Source organism: Nicotiana attenuata, chromosome 6, assembly GCF_001879085.1.
Source record: "Nicotiana attenuata strain UT chromosome 6, NIATTr2, whole genome shotgun sequence".
NCBI lineage: Eukaryota > Viridiplantae > Streptophyta > Magnoliopsida > Solanales > Solanaceae > Nicotiana > Nicotiana attenuata.
The window spans coordinates 14458161-14478795 of record NC_031994.1 but is presented as its reverse complement, the minus strand read 5'-3'; the positions used below and the strand labels follow the sequence as shown (position 1 = coordinate 14478795).

General features: G+C 39.9%; 1 long non-coding RNA gene across 1 annotated transcript; it reads right to left on the bottom strand.

Annotated features, from left to right (window-relative positions):
• Positions 679-1778, bottom strand: LOC109228185. Its single transcript, XR_002068323.1, has 2 exons — positions 1080-1778; positions 679-943 (listed from the first exon to the last, which is right to left on the bottom strand). It is a non-coding gene; the product is annotated as an uncharacterized LOC109228185 (long non-coding RNA).

Sequence of the window (20635 nt, the reverse complement as noted above, 5' to 3'; positions counted from 1 at the left end):
ACGGGGTAGCAAATAAGATGATGAAATACAAAAATCTATACAATTTTTCAAAAATCTAAACGAAAAAGGAACTTTTTCAATGGGTATAGTTGAAATTCTGAAAATATGTACATAAGTCAATATACAAAATTTGAGGAAGACTGGAGGTGATTTGGACGGGTTTTGTATCAAAATTCGTAATTATATGGACCAAAGGGAATATTCAATTGCTGATCAAGATAATTATATAAATATAAAATAATAATAACTCCAAGCTTCCAACCTCAACGTACATGGAGCACCCTAACCCTAGAACTAAGGAACTATAAAATTAAGAAAAGATAGGAGGGAAGAAAAACTCGTTGAAAAACTACTCATCCAAATAAAAACTGACCATTTCATAAACACCTCTTTAATCATGGGAAAGAATTTTTAGCTTCTGAATGTTACGTTCCTCATTTAAAGGAAAAAAGAAAAATTCTATTGATTATGTTACTTGCTGTAAGTTTTTGAAGGTTGAATAGAATATTAGGTCGAGTAAAATATGAACTCAATGTTTTTTTTCTCTCTCTATCTTCTCTTTATTATAATCATCCGTTTCCTTCTGTGTTCATCTCATGAAGTAACTCTTTAATTTTTAACTCGATCTCCATGGAAAGATTCAGGAAAAGATGTACTGTAGTTATTAAGAAGACAAACTAAGTAAAATTTATTCTCATTGCTTTCATAGAAAAATATCTTAAACACAGACAAACAATGTCTTCTTATTATATAAGTGGGAAGCCCATAACAAAATAGAGGTCACCATATATATGTTGATCCAGTTACATACATAATCCATCAAACAGTAGCTAGTGATGTACATGGTCATTTACATTAGCTGCCGGAGCAGGATAGCTCCCTCCCGGCGACTCCCTGGTGCTCCGGCGGTTGCTGCGGTCTAGTCCGCCCAGCCTTTGCGTCACTGCCAATTACGATTTCACAACACATTCAAATGTCTAAAACACATACTTTTAACACACACACACACACACACACACACAGAGTTCTGTCTAAAATCAAAAGGAGAGATCAAGTGTAAAAGGGAAGATATACAACACCTGGAATTGCAGAGAAGTCTAAGAAGATTCTTGATGCTTCACCATATTCACACCACGAATTCATGCAGAGTACAAAGAAAACCAGCATTAACAGAGGCCATGTAACTTTGTTCTTGTTGATAGACATTTTTAATTTCCTCGCCTAGGCTTCACTATATACCTATATATCTTGTTCCACTTTGCCTCCAAATATGATTTTTTTTATAGCAAGTCCAAAGGGTGGAATCAGCTTATCCATAAATTATGTGTGGGTTCAGTATGACAGAATTTAAGAAAAATATTTCGTAGTATAAGTCATTTTTTGACTTTTGGATGGGCGAATGTATAATTTTCAACCCTATTGAGTCTGAAAATATTATTGATCAGTGTAAGAAAAGTCTACCAGCTTATGCTACAGAATGTTATTTTTAGTTCCCTTGTAATTTCCTGAAAATGCAATAGGGAAAAAAAAAAGATACCACCTTGCTTCTTTGGTAAATAAATAAACATACTATTCGACATGTGAAAAAAATAAATTCTAGGAGCAAAAATTAAAGGGTTTATTCTAGGTTTATTGAGGGGTTGATTTTGGTTGAATGAATAAGCATGGAAAGAAGAGGAGAGAAGAGCGTTTTTCTTTTCATTAAGAGCGTCTAATTTTTGTTAATTTTTTCATTTATTAAAAAGAGCGTCTAATTTTTTGTTAAAAAATAATAAAGCTTTACTTATTTTTCTCCACTCCACCCAATTGATGAAGAAGGGGCGTTAATGGGGTGAGCATATATAGTGAAAGATCAAGCGATATAAAAAATAAGGAAGAATTAGTCAAATAATTCTTATTATTAATTTTTCTTAATGTGTAAAAGAATGATGTGACATGTCAGTAGAATCTTGAGACTATATTCAAGAATATTAAAACAAGATGGAAAATGCAGCCAAGCATGTATACTGGAATTAAATACCAATTAAACACAACTGTCCTGTTGCTGTTGTCCGTCACATTCGTGAAATAGATTTTCAACAAATTCGGCAGTTCTTTCTTAAAGAAGAAGTCAAAGTCAAAAGAAGCTATTAAATTATGGAAGCTACCTTATCTAAAGATCAGACTTTTAAAGAGGGACCATTCTTTATATAGTTTGTTTAACGTCTTAGCGCATCCTTTTATATGGAAAAAAATCCAGTCAAAGTACAATTAGATGAAATTGATAAATTGAGAAACGTTAAAGCGTGAGTTTTTTTTTTTTTTTAGCAAATATACCACTAGACAGTGGCTAATAAATATATATANAATCAGCCCAAAATTGAAGGTCATTTTAGAGGGAAATTTAGCATATAAAAGAGTGCATAAACATTAAGCATGCGAGGCTGAACTCATGCGAAAGAGAAACATCATGCAATAGCAAGCACAGAGTCAGTAGCTAGTGCACACGGTAGTCACATAAGTGATTTTAGTAACTTTGTAATAGAGAAAAGGAGGGAGTATCAAATAGCATGCAAAGGGGTCAAGTAAAAAGACCTTATAGAAAAGTTTAGCAGGAAGTCAAAATCACATAAAGAAACAAAAGATTTCGAAATTCAGTCGAGCATAGATGAAGCAACTCGAATAGGTCTAAAGCAAATTAGGGTTTTGAAACCAATCGAATTCAGAGCATGACGAACAAGTAAATCACATAGCAGGTAATCTCAGAAATCGAATGAACCCCAAATTTTAGGGTTTTCACCATCAGTCGAGTATAGAGATGAAAGACAAGTAAATTTGACAGAATACTAACAAAATAAATTTAGAAAATCTCAAAAAGTAACTAAGACCTTTATCATGCACATTCCAACAGAAGAACAACATAAAGACACACGTAAAAAATCAGAGAAAGCTTCGAAATAACTAAACAAAACCCTAAATCGGAAAAGAGAAAGGTTCAGAAGGTAAAGTTTTGAAAGAAACCTTAAAAAAAATGTTCAGAAGCTTAGAGTAAACACAGATCTAAAACAGATCTAAAAGAAACAGAAGAACCTCAAAGGTTAGGGTTTCAAAAGAAACCCAGATGGTGATAAAGGCTTGGAAAAACATCGGTCTAAGCAGGAGAAGTCAAGAATCAGGCTTGAATAGCCATGGCTGGCCGGAGCAAAGTCAGAGATGACCGGAAACAGCCATAGAACTGAAAATGAACAAAGTCTGGGCCAAGCTTCTTCAAGTCTGGCCTTGAAACTATGATAATCGAGCATCTAGGAGTCATAGGAGGTAGATACAGGTCTTCAATGGCTTTGGAAGTCATGGATTTGTGAGATTATCAGGTGGTAGTTGAGGGCGGCGGCTAGGGTTTGAGAGGGGATTGAGAGTGAATTGAGAGAGAAGGAAGGTTTGAAGGCGGCTGCAGATGAGAAATGACTAGGGTTTGGGGGTAATTGGGAATTAAAAAAGGAAATGTTTAATGGCGGCCATTGATCATTTTGATCAACGGCTTGGATTGAATGGGAATCCGGGCGGGTTGTTTAAAAATGGTCGTGGGTCGGGTAGGCCTAGGATTTGGGCTGGGTGATTGGGTTTTAAAAATAGGGTTCAAAATCAGGCTCAAATAAGGCTAAAATTGAAATAAACGGGGCTAACATTTAAATAGCTATTTTTCCTTTATTTGTTTTAGAAAGAATAGTAGAATAATTTCTGAAAATAAATTAAAGGTACTAAAATGATTAATAATACGTAATTATCAAATTAAAAAATACTGGAGTCAATTTTATAATTATAAACACAATTAAACCTTAAAAGAGGCTAATATTGCAATTATATGCAATTTATCTTTTAAAATACTAAATAAATTTGTAAAAATGTGCAAAAATTATGTTATCTATATTTTAGTATAAATATGAGAGTCCAATAAATAAATCACCAAAATAATAATGTTGGGAGTAATTATTGGGCTTTTCTGGATAAAATGGGGCAATAAATTGATTTAAGAAATCTTTTAAAAATTAAGGAAAAATAATAAAATATTTGGACATACCTATATATGCTATTTTGAAAGTATTTTGCATATTAAAATATATAGGAAAAAATTGGGTATCAACATAGAGCATTGGCTCAAGTTGTGAAGTAAATGTGAAAAAAGAGAAGATGATTATGATATTGTCTCCCTTGCCGGGATGTTATTGCTTTTAATGTTATCTCCCTTGCCGGGATGTTGTTGCTTTTAAAGATTTTCTCCCTTTCCGGGATGTTGTTGCTTTTGATATTGTTTCCCTTGCCGGGATATAATTGTTGTGCTATTGTTCCCTTGCCGGAATTTTTAGTGTGATATTATTTATTTTCTTGCCCTTATTGTTTGTGATTGTTGTTTGGGTGAGGAAGAGTGTTAAAGCACGAAGGGTGATGCCGTGCATTATTTTGGTGAGAGAGTGTTAAAGCACGAAGGGTGATGCCGTGCACGATATTGGTGAGAGAGTGTTAATGCACGAAGGGTAATGCCGTGCCGCACGATGTACCATTCCGTGCCTTTATATGAGTGATAATGCACGAAGGATCATTCCGTGCCATGATTATGTGAGGTAAAAGCACGAAGGGTGATGCCGTGCCGATTATATTGATTTTTGGTGAGAACGAGAGTAAAAGCATGAAGGTTGGTGCCATGCACTTGTCTTAATTTCCTGATTATTGTTGATATTGAGTCATGGTGTTCTTTACGGTTATTCATCTGTTTTCTGTTGTTACTTGATTTCCCCGCAGTATGTTTCCCCCTCCTATGTTTACCTGTAAATTTCTGCCTTTATTTTTCCGCTATATATGATTTAACTGCACAAGTTTATTTGGTAGTCTGGTCCTAGCCTCGTCACTACTTCGCCGAGGTTAGGCTAGGCACTTACCAGCACATGGGGTCGGTTGTGCTGATACTACACTCTGCACTCTTTTGTGCAGATCCCAGTGTTGTAGCTTTCGGACCGCAGTTAGGTTGCTGCTCCTAGTTCGCCAGGCGACCCGAGGTAGTCCTATAGGCGTCCGCGGGCCTTGGCGTCTCCTTCTATCTATTCATTCTGTTTCTTTCATGTATTCCAGAGACAGTGTCGTTTTAATCTTTCAGACCTTTATTTGTAGTATTCCTAGACAGTCTGTGAAATTGTGACACCAGTTCCGGGTAGTTTGTTTGTGGATTGGTATTGGTAGCATTATTAAAATATTATATTTTAGTCTTCCGCTTATTAAATTTTGTTCTGTATCAAATATTGGTTCTTAATTGTTAACGAATTAAAATGAAAACAAGGTAAATAATTCATTTGATTGGCTTGCCTAGCTTTCACGAGTAGGCGCCATCACGACCCCCGAGGGTGGGAAATCTGGGTCATGACAACTATATTTTGGGAGTCTTAATTTTGCGAACAATCACTAGAAGAGGGAATATATCGTTTCTTAATCTTAGTTATATAGGCGGAGCTCTAACTTTCAACAGAAATTATATTGTGCAATAAATACGCGGCAGTTGAAGACAAATAGAATTTCAGTTATAAGATTGCTCTATTATGCTTTTACTGAACAATTTCGTAACAACATTGTCAAACTACAACACCAATCGCAGTTGGATCAACAAGTATAATTGAGCAGATTTGAAGTTTTAGCAAATTTAAAATTAAATTCAATCGCCTCCAAACTTTAAAGTCGACTTTGTATTAGTATTTCTAACAAGAATCTATGTTGCCCAGTTAATTTCTCACACAAAATTCAAATTTCACATAAAACTCAGTTTCTCCAGAGTGCGACGGTGGCGCTTTTAATGTGAAACTCGAAATTTCTCCACCAAAATCATTCAATTCCCATCAATATTCAAATTTTTCCGTTCAAACAAAAATGAATCAGTGCACATGAGTTGATTTGAAATTTATTCTCTACTTTTCTTTCCTTAATAAATCAACTAATCAGAAAAGAACAATGTATGGTACTTCGCATACGAATTAAAAATAAATTTCGTACAAATTTGATGCAAATTTGAATATCTACAACAACTTACATAGTAAAAATAAATTTTATACAACTAATTTTATAGTATACAACTTATTTACAACTTATCTACAACTTTCATACATTATTTTTTCCCAGTTAAATACATCTAAAATATCATACAACTTAAATACAATTTTTATAAAATTTTATACAATATGTCTTTTGTATATTTTGTATTTGATTTATATATAGTAAAAACAAATTTCATAACAACTAATTATATATTATACAACTTATCTACAAATTATTTACAACTTATCTACAACTTTCATACATTATTTCTACCCAGTTATATACAACTACAATATCATATAGCTTAAATACAATTTTTATGCAATATTAATCAACTTTCATACAATACTTAAATAAAAAATATATATAAATAACAGAATATAATTTTTCTACAATTTTACTATAACTTTACTACAATTTCTGCAGTATAATGTATGTCATGTCTTCTTCTTCTTTTTCGAGTTTCAGTCTGAAATTTAGCCAAAATCAGGTCTAATCTTCACCAAAACACCCTCAAAATTGAGATATAAACTTCAAAAACCATATTGCCAATTGTTTGCAACAACACCCAATCCAAATAAATAATGATTTTTAAAAACCTAATTCGAATTCAAAGCTTTTTAATGGCTGTCAATGGTAGAATTGCTGCTCTCTTTTCCTTTGCTTTACATTACTGGAATTAGGGATTGAGAGATAGAGAGAGACGTAGAGAGAATTCTCAATTGTTTGCAACGGCACCCAATTCAAACAAAGAATATGTTTTGAAAATCCAAATTCGAATTCAAAGTTTCAAAGCTTTTTAATGGCTATCAATGGTGGAATTGCTGCTCTCTTGTGCAAGATACGTGGGGGAGGGGGGTGGGATGTGGAGAGAGAAGGGAGGGGGGGGGGGGGGGAGTGGGATACATAAAGAGAAACATGGGGGGAATGGGAGTGATTGTAGGAATTGGTTAATTATCCGTAAATCCTAAAAATGTACATAATTGGTAATTTTGTATATAAGAGGTAATTAAAGTGAAACTTGAGTAGGGAGGTAATAAAGTTTTCAATAGTATATATGTATGTAAAAATCTCTTAAATATTTATGTTATTTTTTACAAGAACTCACAACGAAAGGATAAAACTGAAATAACACACGTTAGGATAAAGAATTGTACTAGAATAGAGCATCACGGAAGAAAGAAGGCTATAGACAAGGCATCCGAATTAATTTCGAATCCAAATCGAAAACTATATTTGGTAGAAGAATCTCACTTGGACTAGAACACTATGAACCAATTTCACCTGGACTAGAGCACTGTGAACCAATTATTGCCTTTATAACAAGGTCACAATTTATTTAACGAGTGGTACCCTTTTGTTGGAATACACATTTCTACAAGCTAAATTAATTATTTCTTCCATGACGTGAATTCTCTCCTAATTAATTTTCTATTTATTTATACGGGAAGGAAAGCAGTCGCCCATAGTATGATTCAAGCCTTACAAAATATAATTAACACTCAGCGACTACTGTTGAACGTTGCTTGCGCTATCTAACTCCAGAAAGCTGCTTGCGCAATAAAGGAGCAGTGATGTCCAACAATTCTTAATTAAGGAATGAATGTTCAATTCGTGCTTGGATAATGGTTTTGTTTCGATTTTCCTTCATGACAATTTTCTAAGTTGAGTTTACCCTTCATATATAAGAGGTATGAACGGGTAGACAGTACTCTGATAAGGTGGTTTTGTATTTAATTTCGTTTTAGGATTTTATTTACGATAATTTCATAACCAAGTTCATTGTTGAGATTGCAAAAAGCAAATTGTTTCTGTCTCAGGTTCATAATACGAAGACACCATGTCTATTGTACAATCACCTCCTTTTGATGCTGGATATTAGATCTTGGATATCTTTGACCAAAGGTTTGAGGACTTGCGATACAATGTGTAAATTTGTCCTTTTTTTTATTAAATGTTATGTTTTATGTGTTTGTTGTATAGGTTCAATATGGAATTTTAACCAATTTGTTTTAAAAAATTTATCACGAAATTTTATTTTGTAAATATTATTTTGTGTCATTTTTATAATTACATGACTCAATTTATTTGAGAAGTTGGTGGTTAGATCCGAGTTTGGGGAGCCTGATTATTGTGAGAGCTATGGTCGGGTGTCACGACCCCAGTTCGCCCTCCGTGAACTATCGTGACGGCACCTAGTCTCTACGACTAGGTAAGCCTAACAAATGCGAAAAAAGAAACAATTGCGGAAAGAAAGTAATTAAAACCGAGATAACAAAGTTAAACAATGTTTAAGATGCCGCCTGGCATATAACAGTACAAAATCTCAATCTAACACTCCCAAAATCCGGAACCCATGAATCACAAGCTAAAAGATTACAAAATAAGCTCTAACTCCAGAAATGTCTACCAACAAGGAAAAATACAGGAAGGACTATACTAGTACTGAGAATAGAAAGGGACTCTTCGGTAATTCTCTACAAAGAGCCTTGCCTCAAGCGTGATAAGACTGAGCGGAAGTACCTGGATCTGCACATGAAAAACATGCGCAGGAAGGGCATGTGTACACCACAGCGGTACTCAGTAAGTGCCAAGCCTAACCTCGGTCGGGTAGTGACGAGGAAGGTCAGGGCCCTACAGAGGTTAAAGGAAATACAAGATATAACAGTGTAGAATAAGACAGTATACTTAAGTGCAACAGTAAAAAAGTAACACAGGATAGAAGAACCACAACAACTTTAACAGAGACAAAATAATCACGAAAGTAAATATAGCTCAACGAAGAGATAACAATCGGGGATATCCCAGGATACCGTCCTGTAGTCCCCAAATATAAATATCGAGTGGATCTCCCGGGTGCAGTCCCGTAGTCCAACTCATAATGCGCGGGGATCTACCGGAATCTCGATCCGTAGTCCCAAATGTAAATATCCAGTACTGGGGGAGTCTACCGGGTGCAGTCCCGTAGTTCCAATATAAAAGTGCAGGGGGATCTCCCGGAATATAATTCCGTAGTCCCAAAGTAAACATACAGGGGGATCTCCCGGGATACCGTCCCGTAGTCACAAAATAAACACACAGCAGCAACACGAAGAATACTCAAATCAATTCAATTTTTCATACCAAGGTAAAACAGGTATTTCTAGCCTAGCATGCTGCACATAATCCAAATAAGGCAATTTGAGCAAGTAAAGCAAGTAAGTCAATTAAACATGCTTCCCTAGGCTAGTAGCAGGCTTAAACTATACGCAGTATGAATAGGAGAAAGGAAATCACATTTATAGTTACTTAAAGAAGCGGATTTTCAACAATTAGCACAAGTACGCACTCGTCACCTCACGTACAAGGCATTTCAATTATCAACAAACCAAATCCTAAGGGAAGTTTCCTCCACACAAGGTTAGGCAAGCCACTTACCTCGAACCGGCTCAAAATCAACCCAAAACCACGCTCTTGCCACGAGTACTCAACTCCAAATGGCCCGAATCTATTCAATTCAATTGCATAATGTAAATAACACTTCAAGTAACTGATTCTACAAATAATTTCTAAGCTAATACGCGAAATTAGGTAAAATGACCAAAACGCCCTCCGGGCCCACGTCTCGGAATCGGGTAAAATTTATATTTTTCAGAAACCTCATACTCTCACGAGTCTAACCATATCAAAATTATCCAAATCCAAAGTCAAATTCCCAATCCAAATACGGAATTTAGGTCTAAGAACCTTCTCCCAATTTTTCCCAAATTTTCATCCCTAATCCGAAATTAAATGACAAAACTAAGATTAGATTATAGGAATACAACTAGAAAGGGATTAGTAATCGTTACCCACTGATTTCATCTTTAAAAATCTCCCAAAATCGCCCTCTCCCGAGCTCCAAATTAATTTTTCTAACTTGTGAACTAAACTCTCGTTCTGCCCCCCTTTTCTGACCAGGGATTTCGCATGTGCCGTCCAATTTACGCATCTGCGAGACCGCTTCTGCAGTCAAAGGACCACTTCTGCGATTTCCACTTAAATTCTCTTCGCCACACCTGCGACCCAGAATCCGCATCTACGGTTCCGCAGGTGCGGTACACCTTTCGCTTCTGCGGTTTCAGCTCTTCTTCCCCTTGGCCGCTTTTGCGGCTTGTTTCCGCATCTGCGAGAGTCTCACCTGCGGCCTGTCAACCGTAGATGCGGTTATGACAGCAGTCCTAAACTACAGCTGCAACTCCAATTTCCCAATCTTTCTGTCAACCATCCGAAATCACCCGAGGCCCCCCGGGACCTCAACCAAAAGCACAAACAAGTCTAATACCACTGAACAAACTTATACGAATCTTCAAAACACCTCAAACAACATCAAATCAACCAATTAGCATCGAATTCAAGCCCAAGAACTTCAAAACTCTCAAAATATGCTTTCGATCAAAAAGTCTATCAAACCTCGTCCGAATAACCTGATATTTTGCAAGCACGTCACATTCAACACTACGGAGCTACTCCAACTTCAGGAATTCCATTCCGACCTTTAGATCAAAATCTCTATCGAACCGGAAACTTCAAAAATTCAACTTTCGGCTTTCAAGCCTAAATAAGCTACGGACCTCAAAAACACAATCCGAACACACTCCTAAACTCGAAATCACCCAACGGAGCTAACAGAACCAGCGGAATTCCATTCCGAGGCCGTCTTCACACTGCTCCGACTACGGTCCAAATTCTAAAGCTTAAGCTCTCTTTTAGGGACTAAGTGTCCCAAAACACTTCGAAACTCAAGACTAAACATCTCGGCAACACAAAATAGCGGAAACAAACACGGGGAAAGCAGTTAATAGGGGATCGGGGCGTAAATTCTTAAAACATCTGGCCGGGTCGTTACATCCTCCCACACTTAAACATTCGTTCGTCCTCGAACAAGCATAGAGACATACCTGAAGTAGTGAAAAGATGAGGGTAACAGCTGCGCATATCCTTCTCGGTCTCCCAAGTCGCCTCCTCGACCGGCTGACCCCGCCACTAAACCTTCACTGATGCAAGTTCTTTGACCTCAGCTTTCGAACTTGCCTGTCCAATATTGCCACTTGCTCCTCAACATAAGATAGATCCTTGTCCAACTGGACCGAACTGAAATCCAACACATGCAACAGATCGCCGCGATACCTCCGGAGCATCGAAACATGAAATACCGGCCGATGAACTCCTGCCAAGCTGGGAGGTAAGGCAAGCTCATAAGAAACCTCCCCAACACGCCTCAATATCTCAAAAGGCCAATAAACCTCAGACTCAACTTCCCTTTCTTCCCAAATCTCATAACGCCCTTCATAGGTGAAACCCGAAGCATAACCCGCTCTCCAACCATATAGGAAACATCACGAACCTTCCAGCCCGCGTAACTCTTCTGTCTGGACTGGGCTGTGCGGAGTCTATCCTGAATCACCTTAACCTTCTCCAAAGCATCCTGTACCAAGTCTGTGCCCAATAATCTAGCCTCACCCGGCTCGAACCAACCCACCGGAGATCTACACCGCCTACCATATAAAGACTCATACGGTGCCATCTGAATGCTGGACTGATAGGTGTTGTTGTAGGTGAACTCCGCCAATGGCAAGAACTGATCCCAAGACCCTCCAAACTCAATCACACAATGCACGAAGCATATCCTCAAGAATCTGAATAGTGCGCTCGGACTGTCCGTCCGTCTGAGGGTGAAATGCTGTGCTCAACTCCACCCGAGTACCTAACTCATGCTGTACGACCCTTTAGAACCGCGATGTGAACTGAGTACCTCTATCTGAAATGATGGAAACTGGAATACCATGCAGACGAACAATCTCCCGGATATAAATCTCTGCCAACCGCTCCGAAGAATAGGTAGTACTCACAGGAATGAGATGTGCGGACTTGGTCAGCCGATCCACAATCACCCAAATGGCATCGAACCTCCTCAAAGTCCGTAGGAGCCCAACTACGAAGTCCATGGTGATCCGCTCCCACTTCCACTTCGGAATCTCTATCTGCTGAAGCAATCCACCCGGTCTCTGGTGCTCATACTTCACCTGCTGACAATTAAGGCACCGAGCTACAAACCCAACTATATCTTTCTTCATCCGCCTCCACCAATAGTGTTGTCTCAAATCCTGCTACATCTTCGCAGCACCCAGATGAATGGAATACCGCGAACTATGGGTCTCCTCTAGAATCAACTCCCAAAGCCCATTAACATTGGGTACACAAACTCGACTCTGCATCCTCAATACCCCATCATCATCAATAGTCACATCTCTGGCGTCGCCATGCAAAACCTTATCCTTGAGGACAAGCAAATGAGGGTCATCAAACTGACGCTCCCGGATACGATCAAACAAGGAAGACCGAGAGACCACGCAAGCTAGAACCCGATTGGGCTCCGAAAGATCCAATCTCACAAACTGGTTGGCTAAGGCCTGAACATCCATCGCCATGGGCCTCTCTGCTGCTGGTAAATAAGCTAAACTCCCCAAACTCTCTGCCCGGCGGCTCAAAGCATCGGCCACCACATTGGCCTTGCCCAGGTGATACAAAATAGGGATATCATAGTCCTTCAGCAGCACTAGCCACCTCCTCTGGCGCAAATTAAGGTCCTTCTGCTTGAGCAGATACTACAAACTCCGGTGATCATTATAAATCTCACAAGGCACACCATACAAATAGTGACGCCAGATCTTCAAGGCATGAACAATAGCAGCTAACTCGAGATCATGGACAGGATAATTCTTCTCATGTACCTTCAACTGTCTGGACGCATAGGCAATCACCCTACCGTCCTGCATCAATACTGCTCCAAGGACAACCCTCGAGGCATCACAATAGACAGAATAGAACCCCGAACCGGTAGGCAATATCAAAACTGGGGCTGTAGTCAAAGCTGTCTTGAGCTTCTGAAAGCTCTCCTCGCACTCTTCTGTCCACTGGAACGGAGCACCCTTTTGGGTGAGTCTGGTCATAGGTGCTGCAATAGATGAAAACCCCTGAACAACGGTAATAACCCGCCAAGCCAAGAAAACTGCGGATCTCTGTAGCTAAGGATGGTCTGGGCCAACTCTACACTGCTTCCACTTTCTTCGGATCCACCTTTATCCCCTCACTAGATACCACGTGACCCAAGAATGCCACGGAATCCAACCAGAACTCACATTTCGAGAACTTAGCATATAATTTCTTCTCCCTCAAAGTCTGGAGCACTGTCCTCAGGTGCTGCTCATGATCTTCCCGACTTCGGGAATATACCAGAATGTCATCAATAAAGACAATAGCGAATGAGTCAAGATATGGCCGGAATACACTGTGCATCAAATGCATGAAGGCTGCTGGGGCATTGGTCAGCCCAAATGACATAACAAGGAACTCGTAATGACCATACCGAGTCCTGAAGGCAGTCTTCGGGATATCTAGCTCCCGAATCTTCAGCTGTTGATAGCCTGAACGCAAGTCAATCTTAGAAAACACACAAGCACCCTGTAACTGATCAAACAGGTCATCAATACGAGGCAAAGGATAGCGGTTCTTCACTGTAACCTTGTTCAACTGGCGATAATCAATACACATACGCATAGAACCATCCTTCTTCTTCACAAATAAGACAGGAGCACCCCAAGGTGATACACTGGGCCGAATGAAACCCTTATCAAGTAATTCCTGTAACTGCTCCTTCAACTCCTTCAACTCAGAAGGAGCCATACGGTACGGAGGAATAGAAATGGGCTGAGTGCCCGGCAACAGATCAATGCCAAAATCAATATCTCTATCGGGCGGCATGCCCGGAAGGTCATCTGGAAACACATCAGAGAAATCCCGTACTACTGGGACAAAATCAACTGTAGGGGTATCAATACTGACATCTCTCACATAAGCTAGATACACGTCACACCCCTTCTCAACCATACGCTGAGCCTTAAGAAATGAAATAAATCTACTGGAAGTATGATCTAAAGTACCCCTCCACTCTACTCGCGGTACACATGGCATAGCCAGCGTCACGGTTTTCGCATGACAATCAAGAATAGCATAATGGGGAGACAACCAGTCCATGCCCAGAATAACATCAAAGTCTACCATGCTGAGTAATGACAAATCGGCTCTGGTCTTAAAACCACTAATAGCAATCAAACACGACCGATAAATGTGGTCCACAACAAGAGAATCCCCAATAGGAGTAGAAACATAAACAGGAGAACTCAAAAAATCTCGAGATACACCCAAATATGGGGCAAAATAAGAGGACACATAAGAATAAGTAGAGCCTGGATCGAATAGAACCGATGCATCTCTATGACAGACCAGGATAGTACCTGTGATGAAAGAATCGGAGGCGACAGCCTCAGTACGGGTAGGAAGGGCATAGTATCTGGCCTGGCCTCCCCCTCGAGGTCGACCTCTACCACCCCGACCTCCACATCTAGCTGGCTGAGCAGGTGGGGTAGCAACTGGTGCTGTGATCATAGCCTGAGAACTCTGCGGGGCATGCTGTCGCTAAGAAGTCTGTGGAGGTGCACCCCTCCTTAGTCTGGGGCAATCCCTCACCATATGGCGTGTGTCACCACACCGAAAACAAGCTTTGGGAGGATGTGGAGGCTGTGACTAGCTCGGGCCAGGTTTGCTGGACTGACCACTGGAAGCACCCCGCGCAGGAGGCGTACTAGATACTGGAGGTGCATAAAAGGCTCCAGAGGCCTAGGTGGAGCTGGAATACCACTGGCTATTGGAAGAGCTGAATGAACCGGGCGACTCCCATAACCCCTACCATGACGATCTGAAGCTGGGGCACGGGCGCCAGAATAATGGCCCGACTCTCGAGACCTCTTGGCCTCCCTCTCCTCTCTGTCCCGAGCATGCATGCCCTCTACTCTCCTAGCAATGCTCACCACCTGCTGATAAGATATATCCATCTCCAACTCCCTAGCCATACTAGACCTGATGCTGGGAATTAGCCCCTCAATAAACCGGCGAACCTTCTCGCGAACAGTAGAAACCAAAGCTGGTGCATGTCTAGCCAAGTCGGTAAAACGGACATCATACTCCGAGACAGTCATAGTACCCTAGCGCAAATGCTCAAACTTTGCACGCCAAGCGTCCCTGAGACTCTGGGGAACATACTCTCTTGTGAACATATCTGAAAACTGAGCCCAAGCCAGGGAAGCTGCCTCATCCGGACTGTCCAACTCATAAGCACGCCACCAATGATAGGCGGCTCCTCGAAGCTAGAAGGTAGTGAAGGAAACCCCGCTCGAACCTGATATACCCATGGTATGGAGGATGCGGTAGCACTCCTCTAGAAATCCAAGAGCATCCTCTGAGGCTAGTCCACTGAATGTAGGAGGCTGATACTTCTTGAACCTCTCAAGCCTCTTCTGCTCCTCCTCTGAAGCTACTGCCCTCTCCTCGGGCTGAGCTAGGGCTACCGGTTGTATAGGAATAATCTCTGGGACCTGATCAACATGCACTCGCTGCTCAAGAGTGCGGGCGGTGGGAGTCTGTGCTCCTCCCCCGGCCTGGGACGTAGCTGCAGCAAGGGGAAACAACCCTGCCTGAGCTAGAGTAGTGTACATAGTCATAAACTACGCCAGAGTCTCCTGGAGTGCTGGAGTAGTAGTAGCAGACGTATCAGGTGTCTGGACCCCTCGCTGGAACTGCTGCTGGCACCTCGGTGGCAGCTCGCCGTGTGCTCTGGCTGCACCACGTGCGCGTCCTCGGCCTCTACCCCGGCCCCGGCCTCTGACGGCTCCAATAGGGAGCGCGGGTGCCTGATCATCTCGAGTAGCACGTGTCCTCACCATCTGTGAGAGAATAGAAGACAGAAGTTTAGAATTGTGATATCAAAAATCTCGCACGACAAGGAAATCAAATGAAGTGGAATTTTCCTAGCAGTTACATAGCCTCTCGTAGATAAGTACAGACGTCTCCGTGCCGATCAGCGAGACTCTAAATAACCGGCTTGTGATTCATGACTCCTATGAACCTAGTGCTCTGATACCAACTTGTCACGACCCCAGTTCGCCCTCCGTGAGCAATCGTGACGGCACCTAGTCTTTACGACTAGGTAAGCCTAACAAATGCGGAAAAAGAAACATTGCGGAAAGAAAGTAATTAAAAACCGAGATAACAAAGTTAAACAGTGTTTAAAACGCTGCCTGACATATAACAGTACAAAATCTCAATCTAACACCCCCAAAATCCGGAACCCCATGAATTACAAGCTAAAAGATTACATAATAAGCTCTAACTCCAGAAATGTCTACCAACAAGGGAAAATACAGAAAGAACTATACTAGTACTGAGAATAGAAAGGGATTCTTCGGTCTGCGGACGCGGCAGATATACCTCGGAGTCTCTACAAAGCGCCTCGCCTCAAGCGTGATAAGACTGAGTGGAAGTACCTGGATCTGCACATGAAAAACATGCGCAGGAAGGGCATGAGTACACCACATCGGTACTCAGTAAGTGTCAAGCCTAACCTCGGTCGGGTAGTGACGAGGAAGGTCAGGGCCTACTGAGTTTAAAGAAAATACAAGATATAACAGTGTAGAATAAGACAGTGTACTTAAGTGCAACAGTAAAAAGTAACACAGGATAAAAGAACCACAACAACTTTAACAGAGACAAAATAATCACGGAAGTAAATATAGCTCAACGCAGAGATAACTACCGAGGATCTCCCAAGATACCGTCCTGTAGTCCCCAAATATAAATATCTAGTGGATCTCCCGGGTGGAGTCCCGTAGTCCAACTCATAATGCGTGGGGATCTATCGGAATCCCGATCCGTAGTCCCAAATGTCAATATCCAGTACTGGGGGAATCTACCGGGTGCAATCTCGTAGTTCCAATATAAAAGTACAGGGGGATCTCCCGGAATACAATTCCGTAGTCCCAAAGTAAACATACAGGGGGATCTCCCGGGATACTTTCCCGTAGTCCTAAAATAAACACACAACAGCAACACGAAGAATACTCAATTCAATTCAATTTTCCATACCAAGGTAAAACAGGTATTTCTAGCCTAGCATGCTGCACATAATCCAAATAAGGCAAATTGAGCAAGTAAAGCAATTAAGTCAATTAAACATGCTTCCCTAGGCTAGTAGCAGGCTTAAACTATACGCGGTATGAACAGGAGAAAGGAAATCACATTTATAGTTACTTAAAGAAACGAATTTTCAACAATTAGCACAAGTACGCACTCGTCACCTCACGTACAAGGCATTTCAATTATCAACAAACCAAATCCTAAGGGGAGTTTTCCCCACATAAGGTTAGGCAAGCCACTTACCTTGAACCGGCTCAAAATCAACCCGAAACCACGCTCTTGCCACGAGTACTCGACTCCAAATGGCCCGAATCTATTCAATTCAATTGCATAATGTAAATAACACTTCAACTAACTGATTCTACAAATAAATTCTAAGCTAATACGCAAAATTAGGTAAAATGACCAAAACACCCTCCGGGCCCACGTCTCGGAATCGGGTAAAATTTACATTTTGCAGAAACCTCGTTCTATCACGAATCTAACCATATCAAAATTATCCAAATCCAAAGTCCCAATCAAAACTCGGAATTTAGGTCTAAGAACCTTCTCCCAATTTTTTCCAAATTTTCATCCCTAATCCAAAATTAAATGACAAAACTAAGATTAGATTATAGGAATACAACTAGAAAGGGATTAGGAATCGTTACCCACTGATTTTCTCTTCAAAAATCTCCCAAAATCGCCCTCTCCCGAGCTCCAAATTAATTTTTCTAACTTTTGAACTAAACCCTCGTTCTGCCCCCTTTTCTGACGAGGGATTTCGCACTTGCGGTCCAATTCATGCATCTGCGAGACCGCTTCTGCGGTCAAAGGACCGCTTCTGCAATTTCCACTTAAATTCTCTTCGCCGCACCTGCAACCCAGAATCCGCATCTGCGGTCTCGCAGGTGCTGTACACCTTCCGCTTCTGCGGTTTCAGCTCTTCTTCCCCTTGGCCGCTTCTGCGGCTTGTTTTCGCATCTGCGAGATTCGCACCCGCGGCCTCTCAACCGCAGATGCGGTTATGAGCAATCCTAAACTTCAGCTGCAACTCCAATTTCCTAATATTTCCGTCAATCATCCGAAATCACCCCGAGGCCCCCCGGGACCTCAACCAAAAGCACAAACAAGTCTAATACCACTGAACAAACTTATGCGAATCTTCAAAACACCTCAAACAACATCAAATCAACCAATTAGCATCGAATTCAAGCCTAAGAACTTCAAAACTCTCAAAATATGCTTTCGATCAAAAAGTCTATCAAACCTCCTCCGAATAACCTGAAATTTTGCAAGCACGTCACATTCAAAACTACGGAGCTACTCCAACTTCCGGAATTCCATTCTGACCCTTAGATCAAAATCTCACCATCGAACCGAAAACTTCAAAAATTCAACTTTCGGCATTTCAAGCCTAAATAAGCTACGGACCTCCAAAACACAATCCGAACACGCTCCTAAACCCGAAATCACCCAACGGAGCTAACGGAACCAACGGAATTCCATTCCGATGCCGCCTTCACACTGCTCCGACTATGGTCCAAATTCTAAAGCTTAAGCTCTCTTTTAGGGACTAAGTGTCCCAAAACACTCCGAAACTCAAGACCAAACATCCCGGCAATACAAAATAGCGGAAACAAATACGGAGAAAGCAGTTAATAGGGGATCGAGGCATAAATTCTTAAAACGACTGGCCGGGTCGTAATATAGGGATAAAATAGTTTTAGATTTTCATGATGCTATTTAACTATTAATGTAATCTCAAAAGGAGATTAAATGATTAATTGAAAGGAAAAAAATACCAAGTACATAGCATAAAGTTGCTTATCAGCTACGAAGTTAAAAACAAACAGGACACATGACTCATAAACTAAGTTCAAGAGATATATGCGAATTTATTTGGTTATGTTCAAGAAATATGCAAATTACTTGGTTATGTTCTTTTTAAGATATTTTTGAGATTAAGGATACTACGCTATCTAACTCTTTTATAAGAGTAAAAGACCTGGGTGACCTTGCTATAAAATTTGAGCGAGAGAACTCCCCATGTTAGAAAAATAATCCGCTTCATAGAGGTAACTAAAAAGTAATACATAGCACGAATTAGCTCAAAAATATTTAATATTTTCATAAGTAGCATAAAATTAATATTGTCCGTCAACAAACAATCACATATAATTAATTGATATTAATCACGTCAATGGTTTACACTTTTAATATCTATTTTCTTATATTATTGTTTTATTTATATGTTATATTTAATGTTCCCGCTAAATATTGAACGACAAAAGTATTTAAATATGACCAAGAATAATTTTAGGTACACTTGTGTTTCGTGAAAAGGCTAAATAAAGGACATGACCACACAATCTCAAATATTAGAATGTATTTGCTGCTACATGTTTACTCATACAGACAATTATATGTTAAATTTCTTAGAGAAATATTAATATTGACAACAACAATTTTTTGTTCCTCCATATAAATAATTGACAAAACATCTACGTGCAAAGAAGGTACATATATACTAGTTTTACTTAAAAGTCTCAATAGTTTTGTCATTTCTTATTAAATAAATGTCACTCATTTTACTACATTTCTTAAAATGTCACAAAATTAGCTTTTTTCCGACATTTATTATATATGTCGCTGATTAAATGTTGTCGTAGTTATGACTTCCTGTAGTGTAATCTTTGCAACAGTTGGTGCCATAATTTTACAATCTGCCTCGAACTTCTAGACATAGTGTATTGTTTCTTGGATTTTTAAGAGAGGGAGGACTCTCCAAACTTGATAAGGTACCATGTCACTTATCTTCTAGTGTTGGGAAAAGCAACCCTGTCTAAATCATACTAGCAGGTCAATATTCATACGGGTTCTGCCTTCAGCCATGCATATTCCCTGGCCTAGTGCAATCTTCAAGTACTTTACAACTCTTAATGCAGCCTCCTAGTGAGACTTCTTTGGCTTCCGCATACACTGACTTAAGGTCTAGATGGCATTGCTAATGTCGAGCCTTAAAGTCAGTAGGGTATCCAATACGTTTGTAATAATGGATCAGATTTGTCAACTATAACGGTTAGAATAACAAAGTCAAAGCATCCGACTTTTTATTTCAATTGAAGTGCCAATTTCACCAATTTTTCATTAATTGAAGTTACATATTTTGATATTACATAAAAGCATTGCAAATCAATACTCCACTTTTTATACGGCGCTTCCAGAAAGTTGCCTAAATACATCTTGGTCAAGTCGAAATCATAGAGTATAAATTTATACGTGAAAATTACTATAATTTTAACAAATATCTTAAAAAATAAGTACTAAATATCTTAGGTCGAACCATCAACTTAGAATCCTAGATCTGTCTCCATCATTGACAGCTTCTTTATTTCTTGCTCATCGGTGGTGGACTATAGTCTCTGCGTGCAACAAGAAAAATTACTGTAAGAAATCATTCAGAAAAAATTAAAAAAGACAGAAAAAAAGTTAGTTAAAGGTTTCTTAGATCCGTACAAACGACCAGGAGGATTTGCCGCTGGCGAAGGAT